The 16233-nt window shown below is 42.8% G+C and overlaps 1 long non-coding RNA gene across 1 annotated transcript in view; it reads right to left on the bottom strand.

The window, feature by feature from the left end:
- Positions 1-821: 821 nt before the first annotated feature.
- Positions 822-16233, bottom strand: part of LOC143024132 (uncharacterized) — a 65398-nt gene continuing 49986 nt past the window's right edge. Inside the window, exons 4-5 of the long non-coding RNA XR_012966265.1 lie at positions 5515-5599; positions 822-1268 (exon numbers count right to left, since the gene is read on the bottom strand). This is a non-coding gene — a long non-coding RNA (uncharacterized LOC143024132). The remainder of the gene's footprint in view (positions 1269-5514; positions 5600-16233) is intronic.

Below are 16233 nucleotides of genomic sequence, written 5' to 3'. Positions count from 1 at the left end.
TACAGAAGAGATCTTAAGAAAGAAAGAAAAATCTTCCCACACAATGATAGGTACTTGGAACAAATTAGACAGTGTGCAAACACTACAAGATTAAGAAAAAACTATGCCAAGAGATACAAAGACGGGTCACCAGAAGCATAGCTCCCTTCCCGTATAATACAACTAGGTAAATCTGAGTCACCTCAATTTGTCCTCTTTGGCTCTGACAAAAAGACTACATGACCTGGTTTCAGAATTAACTTCCATCTACAATTTCAAGGATTATGTCAAGGTCAAAGTAGCAAATTTAAAGTCTTAAAAAAAATCCAAAATATTCACTCTCACCAAGGATATGGTGCATCTGCACAACCATTTAGTGAGAAATTGTACTTTAGAACTTTGAGACGTTGTTTACACACTACCACACCCCCACCTCAAAGCTCTACTCTAATTTCACTGGACCTTTTCATATCATTGGACAGGAATAATAATCAAATCAAAGCACTCAAGTTGCATGATCTTATGAGTGATGCAGATATCAAGAGTTCCTCATGGCCTTAACATAAAACGTTCCATCATCAGTTGGTACTACCCCTACTATAGAAAGACTTTACCAACACAACTTCCCTCTACTCCTCTCCCCTATCACAACCTTTGCAGGCGAACCACCCTTTCACAAGATTGCATCTTGCCCAGGTGAATGAATACATCTACTTCTCCATGTTCTTATGATTAAGTCAATTTTACAGTATTTTCCTATGATGAAACTGCTCAAATCCATGTTTATTTATCTTGTTGCAAGAAAGATATATACTTTTGTACTTGCATACACTCATGCATTAGCTACTTTACATCAGATCCTGGTAGTAGTGGCAAGCCTTCAACAGAACCTACTGTTATGTGACCTGCCAAATTGCCTTGACCTGCGAGTTCAACCGCCAAGACACTTGCATCTCAAACTGGCAGATTCAACCATACAATATTGCCATATAACAGTTAATGCAATTCACTACTTTGTGTAGAGATGTATAGAGCTAAAATAAGTATTGACCATGCTGTTCCATAATGTAATAATTTGAAAGAAACTTAACCCATTTACGCTGCTCGTTGCGTCAACACAACGTGAAACAAGCTACAACATGATGTCGAGCTACACCGATAGAACGGCATGTTGTATCCTGTAGCTGCTTCCGATACCAGTAGACACCCAGAACTCCCAGTGGAAGGTTCATATGATGTCACACGTCTCATCATTTGAGGGGAAAAGCAAGTGAAAGAAGCTCCATTTTCTGAAATACAATGTCTTCATCAAAAAGGAGGTGAGTAAGGAAAACTATCATCGGGGATTGGTTCATATCTATTTCATAAGAATCTTCTATGTTTCTTTTCATGACAGAACACTTTTGAACCATATTTTCTTTGATAGTATACTGATGGCAGTTGTGTAAAAACTTTATCAAGAAAAAGTTGCGCTAACGCAACCATCGGCACCGGCCTCTTCATTGAAGTAGTTATTTTGTAACGCATTTTTTTTTTTTTGCGCATATAATTGCAGTGAATGAATACATCTGTGTAGCCTAACTTGTTTCTTGAAAGCATACATATCGTCTACAAACATTTTACAATATATAAATTCCATTATTATTATTTTTTTCAGGAAAATGAATTTGAACGAGATCTTAGACGAGCTAGAGAGACCTACTATGTCTGACGAGAGTGAAATTAGTGATGAAGATGAATCCAGTGGAATGGTAAAACAAACTGAAACACATGACGTTTATATCATGCCAGCAAATGATGGTGCTGTGACGGATGAAGATTCTGGCGAAGAAGAAAGCGTGGATATCTCTAATCTTCCCGGAACACAGCTAACTGCTTTTGCAGTGTTAGATTCCACAGTGTTGCAAGATGATGTAGATGAAAATGCTGAAAGACAAGCATCCCAGAAAAAGAAAATCATAAAACTCAGAAAATGGAAAGCACAGGATCTCCCAGAAAAGACAAATGTTCCATGTTACCCATATAAACCATCAATTGCTGATATTCCACGTAAGCCTAGTGAGACCCTTGAGCTTTTCTTGGATGTATTAGCTATTGGAGAGAGTGAGTGGTTTGAAGTAAAGGTGGGACTTCGTCAAAGATGCATTATGTCGCCCTGGCTGTTCAACTTATACATGGATGGGGTGGTGCGAGAGGTGAATGCTAGGGTGGTGGGTCAGGGATTGGAGATGGTTAAAGAAAATGGAGAAAAGTGGGAGGTGAGCCAGCTGTTGTTTGTGGACGACACTGCGCTTGTGGCAGGGTCAGAGGAGGGATTGAGGAAGCTGGTGGCAGAGTTTGGGAGAGTATGTGATAGAAGAAAGCTAAAGATAAATGTGGGTAAAAGTAAGGTGATGAGATGTACAAGGGGTGAAAGTGGCAGTAGACTGGAAGTGAACATTAAGGGAGAGCGACTGGAGGAAGTGGATAGTTTTAGATACTTGGGTGCAAGTGTAGCAGGAAAAGGTGGAGTGAAGGTGGAGGTAGAATGTAGATTGAGAGAAGCGAGTAAATGCCTTGGTGGTTTAAGGAGTGTAATGAGGAATAGACATTTGGGAATGGATGCGAAGAGGAGTGATTGTGCCAACAGCACTGTATGGGGCAGAAACGTGGAACATAAGAGAAGAAGAGAGAAGGAGTTTGAATGTGTTTGAGATGAGGTGTCTGAGAAGTATGGTGGGGGTTACTAGGCTGGATAGAGTGAGAAATGAGGAGGTGAGGAGGAGAACAGGGGTGAAAAAGGATTTGGGAGATAGGGTTGATGAAAGAATATTAGGATGGTTTGGACACATGGAAAGAATGAGTGAAGAAAGACTAGTAAAAGAGGTATGGAAGGCAGATGTGGAGGGAGTGAACATGAGGGGACGTCCTAGAATGAGGTGGATGGATGGGGTGAAGGGGGCTTTGGGGAAGAGGGGAATGTCTGTTGAGGAAGGAAGGGAGAGGACGGAAGACAGAGGTGAGTGGAGAATGGTTGTATATGGATGATGATGTGATTGCATGAGGAGGAATGGGCGGGGGGGTGGGGGGTGGGGTAGTATGTGTGAGTAAATTTTGACGCAGCCCGAAGGGATTTCTCCCCGTCCTCTCCTTATATGCAAGGGGGGACGGAGAGGGGGGTCGCCGATTAAATGAAGCGGCCTTGCTATGGATGTGCTGTGTCTTGCGACACTGCTTCTGACCCAGGGCGGTGGGCAGGGTGCAGGGATGACCCGTCATCCAGGAGGTGCTCTGATGAGAGGGAGGGTGGGAGGGGTGTGGAGTGTATTTAGGGATGAAATGGGTGGGAGTGTTTTTATGCCTTTCCCTTTTTGGCTACCTCCCTTGGAAGGGGGAAAAAGCCTTGGTATATGTATGTATGTATTAGCTATTGATCACCTTGTGAAACAAACTGTAAACTATGCAGTACAGAATGGTAAACATTCATTTACGCTGACAAGTGATGAAATGAAAACCTTCATAGGAATTTTGTTAGTGTCAGGCTACTGTTGCGTTCCACGTCGCAGCTGTATTGGCAGAGACAACCAGACATGTATAATGAGCTTATTGCTGACTCCATGCGCCGCGATCGCTTTGATGAGATCATGAAATATTTTCATGCTGCAGACAACACAAAGCTTCCCAAAAATGACAAAAATGGCAAAGTTTCTCCCCTCATGGACATCATGGATGGCAACTTTCTCAAGTACGGGGAAGTATTTGGGCCAATAAATATATCCATTGATGAGTCAATGATACCTTATTTTGGTCGGTATCCCACAAAACAGTTCATCAGGGGAAAACTTGTACGATGGGGTTATAAAGCATGGGTTGCAGCTGATCCAAATGGCTATGTTTTTGATATATCTGTTTACCAAGGCAAAGATGGTGCAAAGGATAAGGCTAATGCATCTTATGGACTTGGTGGAAAAGTTGTACTTGATGTTTTGGATGTGATAGAAAAACGTTATCCAACAAAGAAGTTATCCCTTTACTTTGATAACTTCTTTACATCCCTCAAACTTGTAGAAAAAATCAAGAGCATGGGTCATGATGCTACTGGCACACTAAGAAAAAACCGAATCGAAAAATGCCCATTTACAAATCCTGCAAAGTTTATGAAATTACCTAGGGGAACTGAAGAACATTTTTGTGATGCTGAATCAGGGATAATTGCAGCACGCTGGCAAGATAATGGCATTGTAACAATTGCATCATCTGAGTATGGAGTATCACCACTAGTGAAGGCTGAACGCTATGTTGCTTCTCAGAAGAAACGTATGAATGTTTTGATGCCAAATGCCATCCATCAGTATAATCGGAAAATGGGTGGTGTTGATAGGGTAGATCAAAATATTGCTCAGTACAGGCCTTCAATTCGTGGGAAAAAGTGGTACTTTCCAATTGTCACATACTTGTTTACAGTATGTGTAAACAATGCCTGGATTTTTGCAAGAGAAGGAGGTTACAAAGAGGATATGTTGTCATTCATACGTGCTGCTGCTACTGAATGGCTACAGAATCACGGCAAAAAGCCAAGTAATCCAGGAAGATCACGACCAGTTCTCAGTGTTGCAGGTGTAACGGCACAAATGCGCTATGATAATGTTGGGCATCACATCGTGAAATCAGATCCTCCATAACGCTGTTGTTGCAGGTTGTGTAACAGTCAGACTGTATTCATATGCCAGAAATGTAAAGTATACCTGCATCAAAAGTGTTCAGTGCAGTACCATACCATGTAGGCCAGGAGAATCCTGTGAAAATATATCTAAGATAGGTTGTACTATTCCTTTATCATGATTTTTCTTTTTTATTATCACATGCACCTCATTTCTCCACTTCGAGAGCTGTATTATCTCTAAGGGCTGTATTCTTTGGTTTCCTTTAGTTTATAATAAAGAAATTCAAGGTTTCCTTTTTAGTCAGGAAATTCTAATTATGTATCAAAAGTGAGTTTTATACATTTTTAAAATTCTTCTTACGCAACATGTATTGCGGTCGAAACGCCGCTCGTTGCGTTTGCGCAACAACACATTTTCGTCAATAAAATGAGAACCATTGTACATATGGAGTAATGTTCATCATATGTTTGCAGTTTAGGTTCACATTATGCATATATCAAAGCGGCAACATCAAATTCTTACTTTCATTTTTTTTCGGCTTAAATGGGTTAATATGTATACAACTGTAAAGTAATTATACTGTTGGCAACTGCCGCACACCATCACTGGCTTTGGTGGAAAGCACCAGTGACTGAGGCAACAGAATAAAGAGAAGAACCCACAGTTTTTCTCCACCTCCAACTAATGTAGATCCAAACACTTGTCTACATTAACTAAATTCCAATTGTAACCAGTTAATACTGATGTACCTTTAGGGTTTGCATTTTTGCGAGAAATTTCCAGAAAAAATAATACTTTTCATTTATAAATGCATAATAAATGCACCACAAAAGTGAAAACTTTACATAGCATAAACTAATTCAAGGTGGTCATAACTGTAAATGCATTTTACCTGTGAACTACAGCCTCCTCTCAATCTTCTGTAAATGCACACTGGTAACCTCCACACGTTCAGAAGATCGAGGCACTCTCCTTACCTGCAATACATTCAATTTGTGGTTACTTACATTTACTTACAAAGAGCATCATGCAACTGTTAAATCTAATCCATGCAATGCAAGCTAGGAATCTTCAAACAATTCTTGCAATCAATGACCAGTCATTCTTAGTCCTATGTAATTTCTATGATAAAGATTCCCGGGCAAACCCTAGGTCAGGGATCACTTTGGTAAATGTGCAAAGCCTGGCACACTACTTTCCCAGGATGTGAAACCCATAGCTCAGCATAATATAACTACAGTAATAAATTAGTACAAGGGAATCATACAAGAGGTACAAAGTAAAAAGTAAAACAAGATAAAGGAGGCTGATGTGAAATGGGATAAGAGTATGATCAAATCTTTTAAGTAATAAAAAATGTTTTGGAATGAAATTGAAGAAAGGCAAATTAAGTAGAGAAAATGTAAAAGGTGTAGATGTAGAGATGATAATGGAAGAGAAGGCAGCAAGAGGAAGGCGGGCAGAGTATCTTAGGGGGCAGAGTATTTTAGGGGGCTGCTAAATGTGAAGGAGGTTAGATAGGGAAAGGTAGTTGTAGTGGGAAGCGCTAAGAAAATGACCATGATGAGCAAGGGAAATGGAGAAATAAGGAAAGATGAAGTGAAGGCAGTTAAAATGAGAGTATGTAAGGCACCTGGGTTGGATTGATGCCATGCAGAATGTCTGAAAAAAGGTAGTACAGTGATGGACTGGCTGGTGAGGTTAATGTTTAGGAGAGGGTAGTGTGCTGGAGGAATGGAGGAGTGCCTGTATAGTTCCACTTTACAAAGTGAAAAGTGTGAGTAATAGTTTCAGAGGGATCAGCTTTTTAAGTAGTTGGGAAGGCTTATGGAAGGGTCTTGATCGAGAGGATTAGTAGAGTAACAGAGTAACTGGTGAGGAAGTGTTTAGGACAGGTAGGGGGTTGCGTAGATCAGATTTTTGTGGTAAGATATGTGAGAAAGCTATAGGAAAAGGTAAGGATGTATTATGGGCTTTTATGGATTTGGAAAAGGCTTATGACAGGGTAGACAGGAAGGCACTGTGGGATGTATTCCAGATATATGGGATACGAGGAAAGCTAGACCAGGAAAAAGCAGGAAACAGCAATCCAGAGTTTTTACAATAGTAGAGCTAGGAATCTTTTCATACAATTCTTGCAATCAATGACCAGTCATTCTTAGTCCTATGTAATTTCTATGATGAAGATTCCCGGGCAAACCCTAGGTCAGGGATCACTTTGGCAAATGTGCAAAGCCTGGCACACTACTTTTCCAGGATGTGAAACCCTAGCTCACCATAAAAGTATGACTACAGTAATAAATTAGGACAAGGGAATCATAGAAGAGGTACAAAGTAAAAAGTAAAACAAGATAAAGGAGGCCGATATGAAATGGGGTAAGAGTGATAAAATAAGTAATAAAAAAATGTTTTGGAATGAAATTGGAGAAAGGCAAATTAGGTAGAGAAAATGTAAAAGGTGTAGATAGAGAGATTATAATGGAAGAGAAGGCAGTGAGAGGAAGGTGGGCAGAGTATTTTAGGGAGTGCTAAATGTGAAGGAGGATAGCTAGGGAAAGGTAGCTGTAGTGGGAACCTCCAAGAAAATGACCATGATGAGCGAGGGAAATGGAGGAGAAATAAGGGAAGACAAAGTGAAGGTAGTTAAGATGAGAGCAGATAAGGCACCTGGGTTGGATTGATGCCATGCAGAATGTCTGAAAAAAGGAGGCACAGTGATGGACTGGCTGGCGAGGTTATTTAATGTTTAGGACAGGGTAGTGTGCTGGAGGACTGGAGTTGTGCCTGTATAGTTCTACTTTACAAGGTTAAAGGTGACAAGTGTGATTAATACTTTCAGAGGGATCAGCTTTTTAAGTAGTTGGGAAGGCTTATGGGAGGGTCTTAATTGAGAGGATTAGGAGAGGAACATAGGGAGTAACTGGTGAGGAACAGTGTGGGTTTAGGACAGGTAGGTGGTTGTGTAGATCAGATTTGTGGTAAGATGTGAGAAAGCTGTAGGAAAAGGTAAGGATGTATTATGGGCTTATGGATTTGGAAAAGGCTTATGACAGGGTAGACAGGAAGGCACTGTAGGAGGTATTGCAGATTTATGGGATAGGAGGAAAGCTGTTAAGAGCAGTCAAGAGTTTTTACAATAGTAGAGCTTGTGTTGGGATTAGAAATTGAGAGTGGTTTGAGGTAAAGGTGGGACTTCATCAGGGTTGTGTTATGTTGCCCTGGCTCTTCAATTTATAACATGGATGGGGTGGTGCGAGAGGTGAATGCAAGGGTCATGGGTCAGGGATTGGAGATGGTTAAAGAAAATTGAGAAAAGTGGGAGATAAACCAGTTGTTTGCCAACGACTGCTTGTACCAAGATCAGAGGAGGTATTGAGGAAGTTAGTGACAGTTTGGGAAGGTGTGCGAAAGAAGTGCAATAAAAAAAGTGGATAAAAGTAAGGTGATATGTACAAGGGGAGTGGCAGCAGACTGGGAGAGAGTACCGAGTAAGACTGGTGGAAATGGATAGTTTTAGATGCTTCAGGGCGAATGTGGTGGGAAAGCAAGAAGTGGAAGTATAATGTAGACTGAGAGGTGAGTAAATGCCTTGGGGGGGGGGGTTAAAAAGTGTAATGAGAAAGACATTTGGGAATGGATGCTAAGAGTTGTGTACAATGACTGTGCCAACAGCACTGTATGGGACAAACTTGGAACATAAGAGGAAGAGGAGCTTGAATACGAGATGAAATGCCTGAGAAGTATGATGGGGGTTACTAAGCTAGATAGAGAAATGAGGCAAGGAGAACTGGGGTGGAAAGGGAGTTGGGAGATAGGGTTGATGAAAGAGTATTGGGATGGTTAGGAAACATGAAAAACATGAGTAAAGGAAGACTGGTAAAATAGGTGTGGAAGGCAGAGGTTGAAGGAGTGATAAGGGGTTGACTTAGGATGAGATGGATGGATGGGGTAAAAGGGTCACTGAGAATGGGTAACATATGTTGAAGACAGGAGAGGACAGTAGATAGGGGTGAATGGAGAATGGTAGTGTATGGATGATGCTGTGATGCATGAAGGGGTGTGTGGTGGGGGATGGTGGCAAGGGATTTGAGAAATAAATTGACGCAGGCCCAAAGGGATTTCTCCCAGTAATTTTTGCATGAGGGAATGAGATGGGTTTGGCGATTTAATGAAGCAGCCTTGCTGTGGATGTGCTGCGTCTTGCGACACCGCTTCTGACCCAGGGCAGTGGACAAGATACAGGGATGACCTGTCCCCAGGAGGTGCCAAAATAAGAGGGAGGGAAGAGGGTAGAGGGGAGTGGAGTATGTAGGGGATGGAATGGGTGGGAGCGATTTCTATGCCTTCGTTTTCTAGCTACCTCCCATGTAAGGGGGGGGGGAGCCTTTAGTGTATGCAGAACCCTTACATGCCTAAGTGCCACCCCTGGGCAAAGTTTTCAGTGATACCCCCCCACCCCCCACCCTTCCCCATCACCATCCCTTACAGCCTGTTTCACCTATTGGCTTGCAAAATAATGAAAATTTAAAATCTGTATTTAATGTCCCTACTGCAGAAAGGGTAAGGGAAAACATGTTTCATATTCAGTTTATTCTAATGCAAAATTAGTATATTAGTCAATTATTCAGGGCTCCTTTGACCTCGTTTTATTACAATTATTTTGTCAGCCTTGTAGCAGGTGGCATGTCCAGACTAAATTGCCGCCCCAGGGCATATGCCCCCCCCCACCCCATGTGAAGGCCCTGGGTGTATATAATATATGCAATATCCAACTTTTGTATTATTGGTAACCGCATGCTGTGCCAAGCAGTGGATAGGGATTTTTTTTTTTTTTTTTTGCAGGTGAGCAAATACTCCTAAATTTTCTCCGTGACTGCTAGGCGATCACTTTTTTCATACTGTTGGAATTGAATCACAACACTAATCCATTTACATGTGAATATTGAAAGAGACCCGTCTCCTTAACAAGTGGAAGAAAAAATAGGTTCCGCCTTCTTATGCAGTTGCCCTGGAACGAGGTAGACTTGCTCGATGAATACCATGTTCAGCTTCAGTTTGTGGTAAACATCGTCACTGAGACGTGCGAAATTTGAACTTCGATTTTTCGTAGGTGCGCGTTTTTAGCGATCTTCATTTCGAATTTAGGCTCGTTCGCGAAAATGCACAACTTAAAAAACAAGCCCTACCAGGTAAAGTTGAGGAGCCCATACTCCTATACAAAACTATAAATTTCGTATAAAAAATGAGCAATTTTGGGAGTGTCGAGGCCGTGAGGCGCATGCGCGCCCGTAGCGTCCACCAAACTCCACTGTTGCCACTTTGTGGGATTTTCCCACAGATCTGTGGAACAAATGATCTGACGTGGGACTGTTTGTGGGGAGACCAATTTTGTTCTTAATTTGTGGAATTTTTTGTGGGAATCCATACAGTTTGTGGGAAATTCTATGGAATCAACAATTAGTCAGACAAATAACTAAGATTCTCCATAAATAAGAGAATTTGAAAAAGTATTGTTGGAATACATAACTAGGTTGTGTTGAATCAGTCAGTTTTAAATACTGGAACTAATTCTGTGGTACATAATATGGGTAAGCTGGGAATGGGGTGGATCATAATTTGGTCCGTTTCATAACTCATGCGTCCATCTGACTCCATCATTCGTTTAGTTGGCACTCGGAAGGGATTGGGTAGGGAGGAGGAGGAGGACTACTTCTTAACAATGAAGACACAGTCCAAGCGAAAACGTTTTCTCTTCCCTCCCCACGATAGATCGAAAGAGTCATACGTTCAAGTACGGTCGACCCTCCCCGCGATATGTCGAAAGTGTCATATGTTCAAGCACAGTCTGGCCAGTAGAAACTCTCAACTCCTTTGTCAACAGGCTCAAGTTGAATCTTGGAATGTTTTGGAAGTCTCGCCAAAGGCTTACTTCACTCTACAGTTTCAGTTATACAGTAAGCTATGTTGCTCAGCTGCTGTTAGTCATACCGGTCTGCAAGACAGCCGGTGCTTGTAGGACCTACTTTATTTGCTAGTGATAGTCAAGATGACTGACAAAAGTACAAGGAAATACAGTCAGAGGTACTGTCCATCATGGGAAAATGATCTACGTTTTAAAGGTAAAGACAAAAATTTCGAATCTGTTAAGTTATCTCATTAAAAATAGATGAAGAGCATATACAAATAGATACATGTATGCTTTCCTTATATCCATTAATTGATTACCGCTGGATAATTTTACTTTACCAAGGTGTGGTGTACGCTAGGCTAGATCTACGTTTTCTCAGTGCTTATGTAGTCGTAATATAAATTACTGCAGGATGAAATGGTATAACTATTGTATGTTTATCAGAGAACTTTGACTTCTTGGTTTTAGGTTGGCTGCAGTCAGTCCCAGGTGATGCAAGCAAAGCACGATGCAAAGTTTGCGGAAATTCCTTTCAAGCGCACATGAAATCCGTGATTGGTCACTCTCTTAGCAAGAAACACGTGGATAACACTAAATCCTCTACAAGCAAGAGCCAGAGGTCCATCAAAGATGCTATGCGTCCCATAGAGAGAGATCCAGTCAAAATTGCTGAACATGCCTCAGCTTTATCAGTAGATCATTTGGGTGAACTTTTGCCTAAGTTGGATATGAAATCACGCACATTACAAGATTTCAGAATGCATCATGCTAAATGTGCACGTCTTCAGAAATGTCATTGCTCCATCTTTTGCTGTTAAATTAAGAAATGAAATTGGAGACCAATTTTTTAGCTTGGTGGTTGATGAGAGTACCAACGAAGCAAATATATCTTGCCTTGCCCTTTGCATTCATTTTTACAGTACAAGTAAAAAGTCTGTAGTGGACACTTTCTATCGTCTACTACCAATAGAAAATGCTACAGCTGATACTCTCTATCAAACTGTTAAAAGATGCTTGGCAGAGGACGGCCTAGATGTGAAAAAAATGATAGGCCTAGGGACTGATGGAGCCAGTTCGATGATTGGTCGAACTCATTCACTCTCAACACTTTTAAGAGTTGATAATCTGTTTAGGTGTGTGTGTCACTCTCTTAACCTTGCTGCCAGTAAGGCTTCTGAATGCCTTCCTATAATTGTTGATTTTGTAGTTAGAGAAACTCATAATTGGTTTTCTACTAGTTCTAAGAGGACTAATGAGTATCAGGCTATATACAGAGTGTTAGAAAACAGTGTACCTAAGAAGGTGCCGGGACTGGCAGGCACACGCTGGTTGGCAAGGTTGGAAGCAGTTAGTATAATTATCGATCAGTGGGAGGCTCTAAAGCTTCATTTTGACCTGAGTGCTTCCAAAGAACGTTGTTACACAGCAAAAACCCTGTCTGATGCATACAGAGATGACCAGAATAAATTGTATTTGTTGTTTGTCAGAAAAACTCTGAAAGAAATAGTGTTAATAAGATTTCCAGTCACAAACTGCAGATGTCACAAAAGTAACACAGGATCTCATTGCAATGTATCGTAATCAAATGAACATTGTAGTAAATGGAAAGCACTTGTCAAAATGTTCTGATGAAAACCTACCCAAACTTAAATTTCTGGATCATGTTGTGCCATGTGAGGCAATGAACTTTGGATATGAGTTCACCACATATGCATCTGCTTGTTCTTTAACTGTAGCTCAAGTTCACTATATCAAAGAGCAGTGTAAAGAGTTTGTGGTTGAACTCATAAAACAAGTTCAGATGCGCTTACCTGATAATGTTGAGATACTTATGATGTTGAAAAATTTCCATCCTTCCATTGCCACATCGCAGATTAAAGACCCTGTTGCTCTGATTGGTATCAGTCTACCTTTGAGGATCTAGATGGTCTTGAAAATAAATGGAGTTCAATGTGTCTTCAGCAGTGGCCTAAAAGTTGCTTGGGTAATGTAGTAAGTTTTTGGACTGAGGTAAATGAAAGGGAAAATTCTACAGGACAAAAAATGTTCCCAAACATTTCAGGCCTCGTACTGGCATTATTGTCCCTTCCATTTTCAAATGCCTCAGTAGAATTTTTTTTCTCTCAAATGAATGTTGTTCACTCGAAACTGAGAAATCGTCTAAAGGTTAGGTTGGTAGAGGCATTGTTGCAGATAAGGTATGGGTTGGTTCATTATTATCAGTCATGTGTAAACTTTCAGCCCACTGATGACATGATAAGAAATTTTGGTGCTAAAGGTTCTAGAGAGGAGGAGGAGAATGTCATTAATCTTGATTTAATGCAGTAAGAAACTGAGACTGTAGGTAACTATAAATCTAATTATTGTCATTATGATGGTTGTATTGCAAAGTTTTGGTTGGCCTACTGTAGCTGCAGGCTGTCTGAGACTGTAGGTAACTATAAATCTAATTATTGTCATTATGATGTTTGTATTGTAAAGTTTTGGTTGGCCTACTGTAGCTGCAGGCTGTCTACAGAACAGTCATAATGGAAAGACCTAGTTTTTAAGTTTATAAAGTTGTTAAATATTAAGTAACTGCTTTTTTTGTAAGGAAAAATGTTTAATTTTCTTCATCAATAATAAATTTATATGAAATAAGGCTGTATTAATTCTGTGGGAATTTTTGTGGGATTTTAATATCAGTTTGTGGAAATCTGTGGGGGAAAAATCTTTAATCTGTGGGAATTCGTCTCTACAAAAGTGGCAACACTGCCAAACTCATCTCCAGCGTCCACGATCAAAGCGTCGCCACATGAACCCAGGACCATCTTTCGATTGTAACCAGTGGCGTAGCTAAGGGGGGGCGGTAGGGGCGGCACTTTTTGAGGGGTGGCATTTTTGGTCCTTGTATGGTGAAATAAGGATCTTAATGAATAATCATTAGTATTAAATCATTCCTTTTAAAGGATATATTAACATCAACTGTCAATCAAACACACACACACACACACATATATATATATATCCTTTAAGAAATTAATGTGTATTTGTAATATTGAATTATTGAATTCCTTGTGAGAAGGGGCGGCAAACATGAGGGCAGCCCCGGGCGGCAAAAGCACTAGCTACGCCACTGATTTGTAACCATCATCAACAGCGTGGGAAATAATGGAGATACGACCAGAAACTATCACGTCTAGATAGCTCGCCAAGTACTGCCGACCATTTGGAGTATACAGGTGGTAGGAAATATTCATTGGGTTACGGTCTCCACGGATCCTTCCCCTTACCGGACGGAGGACAGAAGGGAGAGGGGAGAGAGACGAGAGGACAGAGGAGAGGGGAGAGAGGACAGGAGAGGGGAGAGAGGACAGGAGAGGGGAGAGAGGACAGAGGAGAAGAGAATTTATGTAACGTTAAGAGGCCATTTTGTTGTTTTTTCCTTGTTCATTTTTTTTGTTTCAATTATACCTTCTCGCTGGCCAGGCTGATGCGCACAAACATTTGTCCAGTTTATTTTTAAGTCAAACCGGCGCTACCTGCGGTTTCTCGCTTCCCACTTCGTGTGAGATGAATGCAGAGTTTTAGCACAGACTTGGCCAAATCCTTCCCGACGAAGGCCCACCGGACGAACACCACCACAGCATATCGCAGCCGCCTTGTGGAAACCTCACGCACTAAATAGCTCTCCCTCTCCCTCCTCGCTATATTCAATCTCACGATTTCGTGAGTGTGTGCTGATGAACCTTGAAAGACAACCATGAAGCGTGTCAAAGACTACAACTGGTGAGAGAAAGGGGAGGGGAGGGCTGGGCAGGGCGAGAGCAAGGGGAGGGGAGGGGAGGGGAGGGGAGGGCAGGGCAGGGCGAGAGCAAGGGGAGGGGAGGAGAGGGGAGGGGAGGGCAGGGCGAGAGCAAGGGGAGGGCAGGGCAGGGCAGGGCGAGAGCAAGGGGAGGGGAGGGCAGGGCAGGGCGAGAGCAAGGGGAGGGGAGGGCAGGGCAAGGCGAGAGCAAGGGGAGGGCAGGGCAGGGCAAGGTGAGAGCAAGGGGAGGGCAGGGCAGGGCGAGAGCGAGGGGAAGGGAGGGCAGGGCAGGGCGAGAGCGAGGGGAAGGGAGGGCAGGGCAGGGCGAGAGCGAGGGGAAGGGAGGGGAGGGCAGGGCAGGGCGAGAGCGAGGGGAAGGGAGGGGAGGGCAGGGCAGGGCGAGAGCAAGGGGAAGGGAGGGGAGGGCAGGGCAGGGCGAGAGGAAGGGTAGGGGAGGGCGAGAGGAATGGGAGGGGAGGGGAGGGCAGGGCGAGAGGAAGGGGAGGGCGAAGGGAAGGGGAGGGCGAGGGGAAGGGGAGGGGAAGGGGAGGGCGAGGGGAAGGGGAGGGGAGGGGAGGGGAGGGGAGGGCGAGGGGAAGGGGAGGGCGAGAGGAAGGGGAGGGGAGGGGAGGGCGAGAGGAAGGGGAGGGGAGGGGAGGGGAGGGCGAGAGGAAGGGGAGGGGAGGGGAGGGCGAGAGGAAGGGGAGGGGAGGGGAGGGGAGGGCGAGAGGAAGGGGAGGGGAGGGGAGGGCGAGAGGAAGGGGAGGGGAGGGCGAGAGGAAGGGGAGGGGAGGGCGAGAGGAAGGGGAGGGGAGGGCGAGAGGAAGGGGAGGGGAGGGCGAGAGGAAGGGGAGGGGAGGGCGAGAGGAAGGGGAGGGGAGGGCGAGAGGAAGGGGAGGGGAGGGGAAGGGAGGGCGAGAGCAAGGGGAGGGGAGGGCCAATTAAAAACGATGAAAATGTCATGATAGAATCGGAAGAAAAAATGAGTGAGGAGTTTAACAATTATTTTCTATCGGTGTTTACTAATGAGAGGTTAGATAAAGTACCTGACTGTGATCCGATTTTCAGAGGGGATGAAGAAAGTAGTCTAACTAATATCAGCATTAGTAAAGAAGAAGTAGTCAAGCAGATTGAAAGACTTAAAGCTACAAAATCTCCGGGTCCTTAAAGAGTGTAAATTTGAAATCTGCGACCAGTTAACTGAAATATTCAATAAATCGGTAGACACTGGTTCTGTTCCAACTGCTTGGAGGTTCCTGTTTTTAAGAAGGGAGATAGATCGTCTATATGCAACTACATGCCAATCAGTTTGACATCGGTTATAGGAAAAATGCTTGAATCAATAATAGTAAATAGACTCAGAGAACACATTGAAGGGCATGATTTAACTCTTGATTCACAGCATGGTTTCTCCAAGGGTAAGTCATGTGTGACTAATCTTCTATCCTTTTACACTAAAGTATATAAGGCGTCAGACAACAATGAAAATTACGATGTTATTTACCTTGACTTTAGCAAAGCGTTCAACAAAATGCCACACCAGAGACTACTAAATAAAATCAAAGCCCATGGCATAGGAGGAAAAGTGTTAGAATGGATTAGAGCTTGGATTAGTAACAGAAAACAGCAGGTCACCATAAATGGAATAAAATCTAGGTGGGGCAAAGTTACTAGCGGGGTCCCCCAGGGCTCGGTTTTGGGTCCCTTGTTGTTCATTATGTATATAAACGACTTAGACGATGGGTTAAATAGTGATGTTAATAAGTTTGCGGACGACACTATAATAGGACGCCTAATTAGGTCAGGAGACGACGCCCAGATTCTGCAGGATGATCTTAATAAACTGTTAACATGGTCGGTGAAATGGCAATGGAACTTCAATATCTCTAAGTGTAGCGTGTTAAACGTAGGGCTACACA

This window comes from Oratosquilla oratoria, unplaced genomic scaffold (genome assembly GCF_046742065.1).
Source record: "Oratosquilla oratoria isolate Oo_2021 unplaced genomic scaffold, ASM4674206v1 SCAFFOLD95, whole genome shotgun sequence".
NCBI classification, from domain to species: domain Eukaryota; kingdom Metazoa; phylum Arthropoda; class Malacostraca; order Stomatopoda; family Squillidae; genus Oratosquilla; species Oratosquilla oratoria.
Note: the sequence above shows the minus strand (reverse complement) of the source record. Positions and strands in the feature narration are given on the sequence as shown.